A 15,173-nucleotide genomic window follows, 5' to 3' on the forward strand; every position below is an offset into this window, starting at 1 on the left:
TTCCTGTAGTTTTACATCTGAAAGAATGTTTAACTTTTCACTCCGCTATTCACAGGCTGTCCTAGAAACCTTAAGTCTGTTTGAGATTAGCTTGAAAGATAATACATAGGGCTTGTATAGGTCTGTAGCTGGCTTCATTCTTGGTCACAAGGCAAAATAATATAGGCCAGCAGAAAGAAAACTTTTGACCAAAGCATCTATCCTCTGAATATAGTCCACATGGTTCATTTTCATTATTATGCACAAGCAGAAAAGCCCTTTGTATCTAAGTTGTTTAAATGGGTGTCTTGTATTGCAGACGTATTCAGTTTTCAATCAAGATTAATGAAAAAGATAAGTTAGTTCCTTCCCAGCTTAAACCAATTTATGATGTTCAAAATTACAATGACTTGATCAAAAGAAAAACATTAATACCATACCAGACTATATTTTTAAAAGATATACTTGACAGATATGTACAGCCACACGAAGAGAGACTGGGGAGGGAGGGGAGTCTTTGTAAGCTTCTCCAAAACAATCAAGATATATTCAAAGTTTTTAAAGTCTTTATTTTCATTCAGGGAGAGCCCATTCTCAAATCTCAGCTGCAGGTCTCCTAAATTAGAGAACACCAGATGTTTAACCTGATGCAGCGTGACCTTTCCCAAGACAAGTATTTTTCCTCTAGCTTATAATTCAACGTTAACAATGTGCAGGGGGCAGATGTGATTGGCAACATAGCTTTGCAAGTCATCAGTTTCACAGTTTTGCTCCCTTCCATACACGACGCCAGCAAAGTACTTTACAAGATATTTCACGCCTTTTAATTAGCTTTCACTAAGATTCCGTTATGGATACGAAGTGGCAAATGAATGATAAACAGCTGGAATTCGTATAATTTTGTCGAAAGGTTAAAACAGTGCAATGTTGAGGTAGAAATATGCAATATCAACTGATGGAGCTGGTTAATAGACTAATAATGTCACTAAAACAACAATACTGATTTCACTAATGCCTTCAGAGACTACTTCTGTTCTGCTTCTTTTGAAACCGCAGATTTGCAAAACTATTCTTCTGAGACAGCCGAGTGTCATACAATAACAATTGAACAGCAGGGACCTATAGCCTGCAGTTATTTATTAAAGCACTACCAATGGTACAGCTCATGGGAGATAGTTTTTTTTTAAAACTCGCGGTGACCATGTGATACTTGTGACAGCCTTAATATAATTTTTTTACAAAAGTGATATTTGTTAAAGACTGCCCAAATGCAATTTCCCCCCTTTCCCTTCTTGTGCCTTGGTATGAGCCGACATTAGGCTACATGTGTGCTTGTCATTCTGCAACATGCAGGGATTGGCTGCTGCCCCCCATTCATTTAGCGAGTGAGTGTATGTATCTGAAGCCTGGATTCCGCCGAGTGTTTGAGTCTGTGCGGGGAGCGCTTAATGCTTGAGAAGGATCTACATCTCCTGCGCAGTTGTTGTCTGATTAGTTCTTGCCATGAAGCACGTTGCATGATGGTGTTCAAAAGGACACGAAGGGGAAGCATTCCTATCGACTGCAGCACGGTTGTGGGACAGCCGCTGCCTTCGGAATGGTAAGACTGATTCGAGATCAAGAGTATTGTCTCTGATGTGAGAAACGGCGAGGAGCACGCTGGTGTGTTGCCTGTGTGCCGCTGCACATTCCTGTGCCAGTGTGATATATGTAGGGTTTTTGCCCCTTGAAGATGCTGACACCAAACTACATGTAGTAAACCGGCGAAGAACCCCTTGTTATTTTAACTAGAATGGCAAGTTTATTCATTTAGTAATACAAGCATATTTTACTGCCGCCTGCGCTCGCCTTTTACTGCAGCATCTTAAAGCTCGTAATTCTGTAACGTGCCCTCCTGAAATAGGTAGGTCATGAGTCAGAAAGTTAGTGTTTTTCAAAACGATGGCTTGTTTTGGCTGCCACTGTGGATTTTTAAAAACATGTTAGAATCTAGTGCATTTGTGTGCTGTGTTGTAGAACCGATGCAGCAAATCTTAAACCTCCAGTCAATAAACACGAGTCTGCAATTAAACTCTTCTCCCCTCCTGCCCTTCGTGGATGTGCAATGCTGCGTTGACTTGTTGTACAGAGGGGAGGGAGGGGTGGCGGGGAAAGGCGGTAGATTAAACTTCATGAAGCCAAAAGGGAGATCAGATCATGTTAGGCATTTGTAGCAGTAGCAGGTTGCTTCTTGGATTAAAAACAAACATGTTTTGTAATCTTTTCCAAAAGGGTTTTGTACGTATCACACATTTAGATTCGCCCCTTCCTCTCAGAGTCAATGATCTGAGATTAAAAAGTCTGAGATGCAAAGTTACATTGATTTCTTTCCTCCCTTCAATGAAGTAAGTCTTTAAGCAAAAGGCAGGAGAGAAGGATTGGGATGAATTCTTCGATTCCAAGTTTGCCAGTCGCTGTGTGCGAAGACCAGAGAGAAATAAGTGATGCGTTTGTGTACTCAGTCATGTTAGCTTTGCTAACAGGTTTTAATCTTGCTTTGAAGATCGCGTCAGGGCTGCTTGTAGAAAATGCAAGAATTGATATTTTGGCATTTTCTGATGAGCTTACTTACTCGCGGTGAATAATTGTGTTTGTGTGTTTTGCACTTCCCCCTGACGGACAAAAGGGAAGCCTTTGGAGGTCAGGACGAGGAGGGTTTGCGAACCCAGCGCCGGACAATAGAGAACTGTTGTTGCCCGCTCAGTCTTTCCTCGTCTGCCCAATTACATCTCGACGATTAGGCGAGATTTGCCTCGTGAGCGTGCGCTTGTTGCTTTGCAACGGTGGAAGCAGAAGTGAAGTGGTCATTGAGTGTGTGATGGATTCATTCCCCCACTGTCCGCGGACCTGTTTCTCCCCCCGGCTGTGTCCAGATGGCTGGGCAGAGGGGCTGTAGGTTTTAAACCTTCCTGCGTAGCTGATGATTTTAAACCTTTTTCTTTTCTGACACGACCATGCAGCTAAGCAACCGGCTGCTTAAGGCGGAAGGGGAGCAAAGTGCCGGCTACCAATACCTGCATTGTATAAACAAAACAAACAGCACGGCGTTTGTGAATCTTGCCGTCTTCCCAGCCCCGTGTGACAGTATGCATGTGCGTCTCCCCTCTGCTCCTGCCCCCCTTCGCATCTGTGTTGAGCTCTGTCTCTCGGCCCTTCGAGACTGAAAGGAAATGGTAATCATGATTAATGGGAGAGTTCTTCTCGCACTGTAGATTTATTTGCAAAGTGGCACATGCTGATTCCATCGCCAGTGTTGATTAGAAGCGGCAGCGCTATGACAAAGCTGCTGAAAGATTTATTTAGCAGAGGGGCAGCTGCTTGCAGCGATCAGGCCCGGCAGTTGTGTGCAATTGGTCTCATCATGAGACAACAACAGGTCCGGGTTTAAATGTCCGTGATCCGCAGGAAGAAAGTTGCAGCACCTTGGTACTTCACCCTAAGTGATGAAAGACAGCATGCCTTTAATCATAGAAGTTGGTCTCAACACAGCGTACAAGAGGTAGGAGCTGATCATTAGGAAGCAGCGAGACTCAATGGGGGTACAGAGTGAAAAGGAAATTAGCATGAGTATACTTTACAAACCTGTGAAGCCTGGGAATTAAGATGCCTCATTTAATTTACTGTTCTGCGTGTTGGGGCTTTAACTATGGAGCTCTGTCTATCAACATCAATCATGCCTTTGAAAAGGCGTTATTGATATTTATTGCATTGATTAAATTGATCAATGTATAAACAAGCTTTATTTTAAGTTTTGATTTTTAGAGAAAAACATTATGTTATCGTTCTGATAATTGGACTAGAAGATACATTCACAGTTAGTGCCTCCCAGTGGTTTCTAGAAATTGCATCATTACTGTTCAGGAAGTCCAGGATTTTGTGCTGAAATTTCTAATTGCAGTGATGTTAGCCAGCAAGCAACTTGCTGCTACTGCAGTGTCACTAAAACTGAAAGGGAGCATGTTGAAGACTATTGGAAACCCATGTCGAAATAGACTTGTCAAATGCTTCCACGTGAGCCACACTTTATACCATACTATCTTGACAGAAATGGTATACTCTTGCACAGATATCTATTTTCCTATTGCTTGTTTATACCTGAACATATGTTTTTCCAATGTGTAGGAAAGACCTGCGGATGCTGGCTTAAATCAAAGATAGACACAAAATGCTGGAGTAAGTCAGCGGGACAGGCGGCATCTCTGGAGAAAAGGAATGGGTGACATTTCAGTCTAAAGAAAACCCATGTTTTTCCAATGTTCAGGTTTCTACCTTGTTGAGCCCTTTCATGATCATAACTTATGTTAATTGATATTGAGTATTAATTGACAGCTGTCATTTTAGATTGCAGTTATGTCTGATCCCATTGCTAAAGCATGGTTTTAACAGGGTATTAAATAATAGTTAGGAATAGGGACTCTGGACAATTTGCTCCTTCATTCAGTTGTGTTGGATGTTATATCCCACATTTTTCTGAAATACGATGAAAGACAGACCGATTTGATTAAACCACTTACAATAATACACAATGTAGTAATTCTCTAAATCATGAGGAGCAAGATTCTTTCACACTCTTTGAACGTTAAGAACATTCTGTTCTTTTTACACTGCATCTTTAATTTGGATGTTTTCTGGTTCCCAGCAAAGTTAAAACAGTGCCCAAAGGTTGTTTGTTGCTGCTGTTTACCATAGATGTTATTTTAATGCAGGAATTACATTCTTATAACTAAATGACGTTCTAAATAAAGTCAGTGATATTGCGCAGGTTGAAATTTCTGAGCTGTTGGTTATGCTTAGCATAGCTCTAAATCTCCAGTATTTGAGCGATATTCAAGATAATGGTGGTAATAGCTAAAGGATTTTGTTTCGGCTGCATACATTTTCTGCATTTTTGTTTTGTGCTCAGGAAATTCCTTTCTCAATTCTGAGGTTGCATATTTGTCTTGTCAAACAAATCCCTTGATAACTCTAGGTAAGGTTCTCCACGGGATCTTATGCAGGCCTCAATTATGCTTCAATTTCAGCCAACAGAATCCAACTGAATGGACACATTCACACTTTAATTAGCAACGTACATAAATACATTGCTTTAATGTTTAAAACATAGTAAATAAATTAGCATTAAAGTTTGCCCTGCAGTATTACTGTGGTGACTAAAATTTAATTCGGAGTTACACCTGTCATCATAGCAATAGTTTTCATCTCCGATAGAATCTAACTTTCTGATTCTGTAATCAGTACAAAATGATTTTCTTTCCGCGAATGTTGGCTTTCATCTATTGATTGATTGGCCAGAAGATGCTAATTTTAAAAGTGGCTGCAGGAGAAAGAATATGGTGCATATATTTTAAAAGTATTTCATTAATTCCTCTGATTAGAAATTATCTTTAATTTTCATTTGATTTTGCTTGGAATTGGTGGATTGGTAAAAATGTAATTCCAGAAGTGAATTTAGAACTAATTGAGTCGTCATAATTTTCTCATTATTTTGACATTTTGCCTGGTTAATTACCAAATTGAATTATATTAGATGTTAATATTGTGTTATTAAAGTAAAATAATTTCCCAGAGTTTCAAGAATAGATGTGGCTTGTTAACCAAAATGATCTGCTTGTGCACAACATCTGTTAATCTGAATTTCTACCTTCTGCAATGTTTTAGTTACTAAAATTATGTCAGTGGGAAAATGGATACCTGTTTTTACAAAATGTTAAATGGTCAGCTAGACATAGATCACAACACCTACACCAACCCCAAACCAATTAGGAGCAGACAAGGGCATTCGATCCAATTTGTGATCCCAGCTACAAAGATGTGTACAGCAATTCGTTATTCCCACGCACAATTAAAGCATGGATTAATCTCCACCAAACTATAGTTACCCAACCAGGTGCAACTAAATTTAAAGTAGCACGCTCTTCCCAATAACCCTTTCTGGCTTAATCCCTCCCTTCACCACCTCCAGTTTAAATTCCAGTTGGAATATTTTGGAGGACCAAGTAACCAAGAACCAAGAATAGAAGATTAAACCTTTATCACTCTTGGAGTTTGAGTTAAAATCCAACTTGTGCAACAAGGATAAAAGTATAGACACAAAATGTCTCAGTGGGACAGGCAGCATGTCTGGAGAAGGATGGGGGAGATTTCTGGTTGAGACCTTTCTTCAGATGAAAAGTATTCCATGATTAGGTGAACTGATTTTAGGCAGCGTTATAAAATAACCTCTGTTTTGATAATAAACACTCCATTACTTATTGAGAACGCAGGATGGATTCTGCGGGAAATTAGCACATTTCTTGGTCTTTTATTGATAGTGAGCTAATTGCTGAACAAGGAAGAGAAAACCCAAAAACTAACCCAAAATATTGTCCATCCACAGACTCTGCTTGACCCTTTGAGTACCTGCAGCAGTTTATTTCCTCAAGTTTGCAGCATCTGCATCTCATGCGACTCAGAAGAGAAAACTTTCATATTTCTAACGATCCTATAGTTTACTTGTTTTATACGGTTGCTTGATTGAAAATATTGTTTCCATATCCCATCAGTAATATTGTATGGAGTGTTAGAAACTGCAGATCATACTCCTCCAGGCAAGAGATGAGTTGTGTCTGACATTTGTTATATTTCTGAACAATGCATTGTTTTCTCCTTTGAAATCTCCAGTGTTACTTTTATGATATTTAAAGCCAATAACATGGTTGTTGACATTTTAAAACTCAGTTTTCTTTTACATCATTTGAATCAAAGTAATATAATCAAAGCCATTCATCAGAATGGAGCTGCATCATAAAAGCATTCGCAACAGTCTGACTAATGATGCCTTAAATGTGTTTTTTACAAAAGTCCCAACAAAGAACTTTTTAAAAGGTAAGGTTTGCAAAAGACCTTTAGGGAACTTATGAAAGCCAATAGTGCAATTCTCTAAACTTGTGCAAACCTGCACCAGACGTCTCAGTATATTTTTGCAACGGCATGAAAGGGTATTTAATGTCATAAAGTACAGAATTGGTTTGATTAATTATGAATAATGGGAATCCAATCCATATAGCCCTGCCTGGGTCATAGAATATCTTTTCAGGATAAATGCAAGCATGTTATCTAGTTTGTAAGTAGCGATATTTTCATTTAGCTGACCCCAGGAGATGCTGTGAGTCATGTAACCTACACATTTTTGGAAAATATGGTTACCCTCTCATTTTTAATATTCGTACAAGAACACGCAGTTCTCAATGATGTGTAACTGGATTGAAAATAATGAGCTTGTAAGCTTTATCATTTCACACTAGGCTACATTTCAAATATAGAATCATTGAGTACGGAAATAGGCCCTTTGGCCTCACGTGGATGCTGAGCAATATGCCCCATCTGAGCTAGTCCCGTTTGGACTGGGCTACATCCACTACTCTTAGCGTTTCTTGGGGTCTTAGGCAGAGCTGTTGCCAAACCAAGTTGTGATGCATCACAATAGGATGCTTTTTACAATGCACCTGTAAACGTTGGAGTCATTGGAGACATACTAAGGGTTGCACAGTGGTGCAGCGGTAGAATTGCTTCTTACTGCCCCTGTCCCACTTAGGAAACCTGAACGGAAACATCTGGAGACTTTGCGCCCCACCCAAGGTTTCTGTGCAGTTCCCGGAGGTTTTTGTCAGTCTCCCTACTTGCTTCCACTACCTGCAACCTCTGGCAACCACCTGCAACCTCTGGCAACCACCTGCAACCTCTGGCAACCACCTGCAACCTCCGGGAACTGCACGGAAACCTTGGGTGGGGCGCAAAGTCTCCAGAGGTTTCCGTTCAGGTTTCCTAAGTGAGGGGCATTACGGCACCAGAGATCTTGTTTTGATCCTGATTACCGGTGCTATCTGTTCGGAGACCCTATATTCTCCCTGTGACCACACAGGCTTTCTCCAGGTGCTCAGCACAGCTTCTGTGAATTACCCCTCGTGTGTAGAATGCAAGACTGCAAAAACATTGAACTAGTGTACGGGTGATCGTTGGTAGGCGCGGACTCAGAGGGCCGAAGATGCTGACTGTATCACTAAACTAAAAATAGTCTTCTGAGGAAGTAGAGGCATTGATGTGCTTTCCTGGAGGTAAATATAAAAATTAAATGATGCCTTGTTTTGGCATGCTAATTTAATGAGTCTTCACATTTTTGATTTAATGAAATTCTTGCTTTGCTTCAGCACACAGAACATAGTAGGCATTTACCACAAAACAAATAAGTGTGTCCATATACCATAATATAAGTATATACACACATGAATAAATAAACTGATAAAGTGCAAATAACAGAAAATGGGTTATTAATAATCAGAGTTTTGTCTGAGCCAGGTTTAATAGCCTGATGGCTGTGGGGAAGTAGCTATTCCTGAACCTGGTTGTTGCAGTCTTCAGGCTCCTGTACCTTCTACCTGAAGGTAGCAGGGAGATGAGTGTGTGGTCAGGATGGTGTGGGTCTTTGATGATACTGCCAGCCTTTTTGAGGCAGCGACTGCGATAAATCCCCTCGATGGAAGGAAGGTCAGAGCCGATGATGGACTGGGCAGTGTTTACTACTTTTTGTAGTCTTTTCCTCTCCAGGGTGCTCAAATTGCCAAACCAAGCCACGATGCAATCGGTCAGCATGCTTTCTACTGTACACCTGTAGAAGTTAGAGAGAGTCTTCCTTGACAAACCGACTCTCCTTAATCTTCTCAGGAAGTAGAGGCGCTGATCAGCTTTTTTGATAATTGCATTACTGTTCTCGGACCAGGAAAGATCTTCAGAGATGTGCACGCCCAGGAATTTGAAGCTCTTGACCCTTTCAACCATCGACCCATTGATATAAATGGGGCTGTGGGTCCCCCTCCTACTCCTTCCAAAGTCCACAATCAGTTCTTTGGTTTTGCTGGTGTTGAGGGCCAGATTATTGTGCTGGCACCATATGGACAGTTCCTCCCACACTCCAAAGAAACATAGGTTTATAGGTTAATTGATTTCTGTAAATTGTTCCTAGTGTATAGGATAATGCTAGTGGACTATCACTGATTGGCGCAGACCCGTTGGGCTAAAGGGCGAATTCCATGCTGTACGTCAAAAGTCTAAGCTAAACCAAAATGTGAAATGAAGAACAGAGCTTGTGCTTCAAAACAACGACTTTTCATCAGAAATGCCTGTCTTTGGACGAGCAGTAGTGGTGAGCTAATCAAAAAAGCAAAATAACACAGATTCTGGAAATCTGAAATAACACAAAATGATGACATTTCTGAACTGACAGCACCTGCAGCCAAAGAGTAAAAACACTGATTTATGATTTCATTTTCAACTCTGGTAGAGTAAATATTATCGTGAACTTTATTTATTCGAACATGAATCATGTGTGTAAACTGAACTAATTGCTGTAACATGTTTACGGTGAATCAATGGAAAGGGGAAATGTTCGTTCGGTTGTGCTTTCTGCGTGTGGTAGTGGATCCTGCTCGGTGGGTCTTAAAATCATCATCGTGCTGCTCTGAACAATTAAAAACATGAGACGGTGGATCTGATTAACTTAGTGTTCTAATCCCTAAGCCTTGTGTGGCAAACCACTTTGCCAGTTTTCAGTGAAATCCATTTCAATTTCATTTGATGGAACATCTTGAAGCTACGGCCAAGAATGTGTGCCGACATGTCTACTTCCTCAGAATACTCAGAGGAAGCTTGTCATGTGTTCAAAGACTTACCTACTTCTGCAGATGGGTCACAGAAAGCATCACAGCTTGGTTTGGCAATAGTTTTGCTTATGGCTGCAAGAAGAGTTGGGGGGTGCATCCCTGTACGATACACAGACCAACTGCCCACCATTGACTCCATCTACACTTCACACTGCCTCAAGAAAGAAGCCAACAGGAACAAGGACCTTTTATGACCCAAAACATTGCTTATATGTGATCTTCAGAGGTGCTGACTGACGCACTGAGTTACTCCAGCATTTTCTGTTCATAACATCGTAAGGTCATAAGGGATAGGAGTAGAATTAGGCCATTCTGCTCAACAAGTCGACTCTGCCATTCAATTATGGCTGATCTATCATTACCTCATAACCCCATTCTCCTGCCTTCTTCCCATAACCTCTTGACACCTGACATCAAGAATCTATCTCTGCCTTAAAAATAAGTATAACCACACCTGATCCTACTTTTGATAAACTGTTGCAGATTAATTCATTTCAAAAGGGTTACTAGATGGGAAAAGTCATGACTTGCCCTCGCAAATGCAGGAACTGTGAGGTGACTGTAAGTAACCCATCCAAACTGGCCTTAGCTAATAGTTCAAAGCAGCAACAGACTATACGAGTTGGTCATGTGGATTGACTAAGTGAGCCATGGATTACTTTATGGATGGATTTAGTGCAGATAAAAAAAATGAATATTTCAGGTGAATAAATCAGATTCTGTGGCAACAACAATGGTGTAATTGGGCAGGATATTTTTTGCAAGGTGGATGTAGTAATTTCAACACTTGCAACCAGTGCGGATTGTTTATGTAAGATGTTATGGTTCTTTCATTTCCAGTCTGCAAACATCACAGCGCGCAGGTAAGCTGCTTGTAGTCTGTAAAGCATATGAAGTCTTATGTTCCTCTGGGAACAGCTGTGACTCCCATTTTAAGTTTTTTTTTGTGTTAATCCACTTCTCAAAGAAAAACATACCGAGGTATATGTAGTTGCAGTCTTTCTCCTGAGGAACTTGCTTGTAGAAGTCATTATGCTGTTTGTTTTTAAGTATCTTGGGGTTCGCTTAAGATGAACATAGCTCTATGAGGATTGATTCATTCATTCGCATTACCTGCATGATTCTTGTATCCTTTACAGAAAATTCAGAATAGAGCAGTGAAACTTGATTTGAGAAGGAGAAGGTTAAATCGGAAATGTCAGTGATGCAGTTGAACAAAGGGGACTATGAAGGCATGAGAGAGGAGCTGGCCAAGGTAGACTGGAAAGGGATCCTAGCAGAAATGACGGTAGAACAGCAATGGCAGGAATTTCTGGGCATAATCCGGAAGATGCAGGATCATTTAATTACAAAAAGGAAGAAAGATTCTAAGGGGAGCAGGAGGCAACTGTGGCTGACAAGGGAAGTTAGGGATAGAATAAAACTAAAAGTAAAGATGTATAACACAGCAAAGAGTAGCCGGAAGTCAGAGGATTGGGAAACTTTCATAGGACAACAGAAGGAAATAAAACGGGCAATACGGGCTGAAAAGATGAAGTACAAGGGGAAGCTGGCCAGGAATGTAAAGAAGGACAGTAAAAGCTTCTTTAGATATGTTAAGGGAAAAAGAATAGCAAAGGCAAATGTGGTCCCTTGAAGGCAAACACGGGTGCAATTATTATGGGCAACAAGGAAATGGCAGAAGAGTTGAACAGGTACTTCGGATCTGTCTTCACTAAGGAAGACACAAACAATCTTCCAGAAATACTGGAGGACAGAGGATCTAAGGGGGTCGAGAAACGGAAATAATTTTTCACCAGGCGAGAAATAGTATTGGGTAGGCTAATGGGACTGAAGGATGATAAATCCCCGGGGCCTGATGGACTGCATCCCAGGGTCCTCAGGGAGGTGGCTCTAGAAATAGTGGACGCATTGGTGATCATTTTCCAATGTTCAATAGATTCCGGATCCGTTCCTGTGGATTGGAGGATAGCTAATGTTATCCCACTTTTTAAGAAAGGAGCGAGAGAGAAAATGGGGAATTACAGACCAATTAGCCTGACTTCGGTGGTGGAAAAGATGCTGGAGTCAATTATTAAAGAGGTAATAATGGGGCATTTGGATAGCAGTAAAAGGATTATTCCAAGTCAGCATGGATTTATGAAAGGAAAATCATGCTTGACTAATCTTCTGGAATTTTTGAGGATGTGACAAGTAAAATGGATGAAGGGGAGGCAGTGGATGTAGTGTATCTAGACTTTCAGAAAGCCTTTGATAAGGTCCTGCATGGGAGACTGGTGACTAAAATTAGAGTGCATTGTATTGGGGGTAGGGTATTGACGTGGATAGAAAATTGATTGGCAGACAGGAAGCGAAGAATAGAACGGATCCTTTTCAGAATGGCAGGCAGTGGCGAGTGGAGTGCCGCAAGGCTCGGTGTTGGGGCCACAACTGTTTACCATATATATTAATGATTTGGAAGAGGGAGTTAGGAGCAACACTAGCAATTTTGCTGATGACACAAAGCTGGGTGGCAGTGTGAAGTGTGAAGAGGATGTTAGGAGGCTGCAGGGTGACCTGGACAGGTTGAGTGAGTGGGCAGATGCGTGGCAGATGCAGTATAATATAGATAAATGTGAGGTTATCCACTTTGGCGGCAAAAACAAGGGGGCAGATTATTATCTCAATGGGGTTAGGTTAGGTTAGGGGGAGGTAAGCGAGACCTGGGTGTCCTTGTACACTGGTCACTGAAAGTTGGCCTGCAAGTACAGCAGGCAGTGAAGAAAGCTAATGGAATGTTGGCCTTCATAACAAGAGGATATCAGTATAGGAGTAGAGAGGTTCTTCTGCAGTTGTATAGGGCTCTGGTAAGACCACATCTGGAGTATTGTGTCCAGTTTTGGTCTCCTAATTTGAGGAAGGACATCCTTATGATTGAGGCAGTGTAGCGTAGGTTCACGAGATTGATCCCTGGGATGGCGGGACTCTCATATGAGGAAAGATTGAAAAGACTAGGCTTGTATTCACTGGAGTTTAGAAGGATGAGGGGGATTCTTATAGAAACATATAAAATTATAAAAGGACTGGACAAGCTAGATGCAGGAAAAATGTTCCCAATGTTGGGCGAGCAGAACCAGGGGCCACAGCCTTAGAATGAAGGGGAGGCCATTTAAGACTGAGGTGAGAAAAACCTTTTTCACCCAGAGAGTTGTGAATTTGTGGATTTCCCTGCCTCAGAGGGCAGTGGAGGCCAAATCACTGGATGGATTTTAGAGAGAGTTAGAGCTCTAGGGGCTAGTGGATTCAAGGGATATGGGGAGAAGGCAGGCACGGGCTATTGACTGGGGACGATCAGCCATGATCACGATGAATGGCGGTGCTGGCTCAAAGAGCCAAATGGCCTCCTCCTGCTTCTATGTACAATGTTATGTAAACTTTATTTTTACGAGAAAGTCAGTAAAGACCAGAATTTTTTGGTAACCCGAAAAGGCATAAACTCTGCATCTTTTTATGAAGCTACTGTATTTATCTCATTGTATGTGCATGACAAGGTGACAGACTGCCAGACCATGTACACACTGAAATCCTCATTATTATTGCGCTGTGTATATTATATTACTACTTAGCAAAATATAATGCACTTCACTGCTGCCCCTAGGGCTATGATTTGTAGTCTACTGCAACTTGCATATGAATGAAAAATGATGCGTTATTAAGATGTGCTAAATGTCACGTGTCATTAGCAATGTTTACACATGCTCATTATATGTTGCTACTTAGCAATGTCAGTCCACCACTATTCTGCTACCATTGTTCTGGGAGTTTTTTTAAGTACTTTGTGTTGTTTATTTAAATCCCGTTCCCTTTTTGTTAATGAATGTGAAAATGAAGAACACGATGGAAAATCAGTACATATTCAATTTGATCAAACCAAGGGTTTATAACTTGGTGTTAATAGACCTAACATACATTTACTTTGGTACTTGACATCAATTTGCATTGCGGTGATTTGTAACTCTAATAGTGTCAGGGTACTGGATGAGATAATTATTCTCCCTGATGTAGAAAAGAGAATTCCATTTAGACCTAACTTGCTATTACAGACACTCTCCGGCTTGCGTAAGGGTTACATGCCGCTGATCCTTGCGTAAGTCAGATGTGTAAATGCTGCTGCACATGTGTAAATTTACTGTTCGACGCAGGGACCATAGGAGAACTCTGACACTGAGACCAAATGACCATCAGTGGGCTTAAAGAATTGCTTACGTAAGTGCGAGTTTACGCAAGTTGCCTTTTACAAAAATCTAATTTTAACGGAGATCTGGGCCTTTTGGTCAGCCTTTACATCATTGTTATTGCTGCATAATACCACTATTATTTGACTATCCAAAGTATGTACTGAGAAAGAAATAGGACTTTTAAGCCATCAAAGTTCATCCTCAATGCTTGGAGACCCCCTGTGAACACGTGTTCATAAGATCACATGTGATAGGAGTAGACTTTAGCCCATGAAGTCTACTCTGCCATTCAATCGTGGCTGATCTTTCTCTCCCTTCTAGCCCCATTCTCCTGCCTTCTCCCCATAATCTATGACATATGTACTAATCAAGAATCCTATCTATCTCAGTCTTAAATATATCCACTGATTTGGCATCCACAGCCTTCTGTGGCAAAGAATTCCACAGATTCACCACCCTCTGATTAAATAAATTCCTCATCTCCTTCTAAAAAACAACGTCCTTTAATTCTGAGGCTATGAGCTCTAGTCCTAGGCTGTCCCAGTAGTGGAAACATCCTCTCCGCACCCACTCTACCCAAACCTTTCACTATTCTGTACGTTTCAATGAGGTCCCCCCTCATTCTTCTAAACTCCAGTGAGTACAGGCCCAGTGCCATCAAACTGTCATCATATGTTAACCTACTAATTCCTGGGATCATTCTTGCAAACCTCATCTGAACCCTCTCCAGAGCCAGCACATCATTACTCAGATATGGTGCCCAAAATTGCTCACAATATTCCAAATGCGGCCTGACCAGCGCCTTATAGAGCCTCAGCATTACATCCCTATTTTTTTTGTATACAAGCCCTCTCAAAATAAATGGCTAGCATTGGGTTTGCTTTCTTTACAAACTTTGTTGAGATACAACACTGTCCAGTCCCTATTCTTCTGGAACCCTCATCGTTATTGTTATTTTGCCACCCTCCATACAAAAATCGCAATCTCTTGTCCTCAATTCTCCTCCAGCTATGTAACCTTTTCCAACCCTAAATTCATTTACCTTCTACTATCTGGGCTCTAAGCTCAAATTTCCTGCCCACTCAATATTGATCATCTTTCCATTCTCCACCCTTAAAACCTATTTATCTCATTTTAATATCTTGTTATTTGGTTGCTGCCAATTGTGACTGCTGATGATTCTAAGAATTGCTTTTGGATATTTTCCAAGGAAAATATTTCCAAGGAAAATATCCTTAGAGTT

At 41.0% G+C, this 15,173-nt stretch overlaps 1 protein-coding gene across 10 annotated transcripts in view; it reads left to right on the plus strand.

Annotated features, from left to right (window-relative positions):
- Window positions 1-1,346: 1,346 nt before the first annotated feature.
- Window positions 1,347-15,173, plus strand: part of tenm4 (teneurin transmembrane protein 4) — a 549,066-nt gene continuing 535,239 nt past the window's right edge. For 9 of the 10 annotated variants that reach the window (XM_033022541.1, XM_033022543.1, XM_033022544.1 and 6 more), the window contains exon 1: window positions 1,347-1,579. The gene's annotated coding sequence lies outside the window, so the exon portion shown is untranslated. Of the gene's footprint in view, window positions 1,580-3,320; window positions 3,518-15,173 lie in introns of those variants that run through there. The other variant, XM_033022542.1, reaches the window with a different exon arrangement.

Source organism: Amblyraja radiata, chromosome 6 (genome assembly GCF_010909765.2).
Source record: "Amblyraja radiata isolate CabotCenter1 chromosome 6, sAmbRad1.1.pri, whole genome shotgun sequence".
NCBI lineage: Eukaryota > Metazoa > Chordata > Chondrichthyes > Rajiformes > Rajidae > Amblyraja > Amblyraja radiata.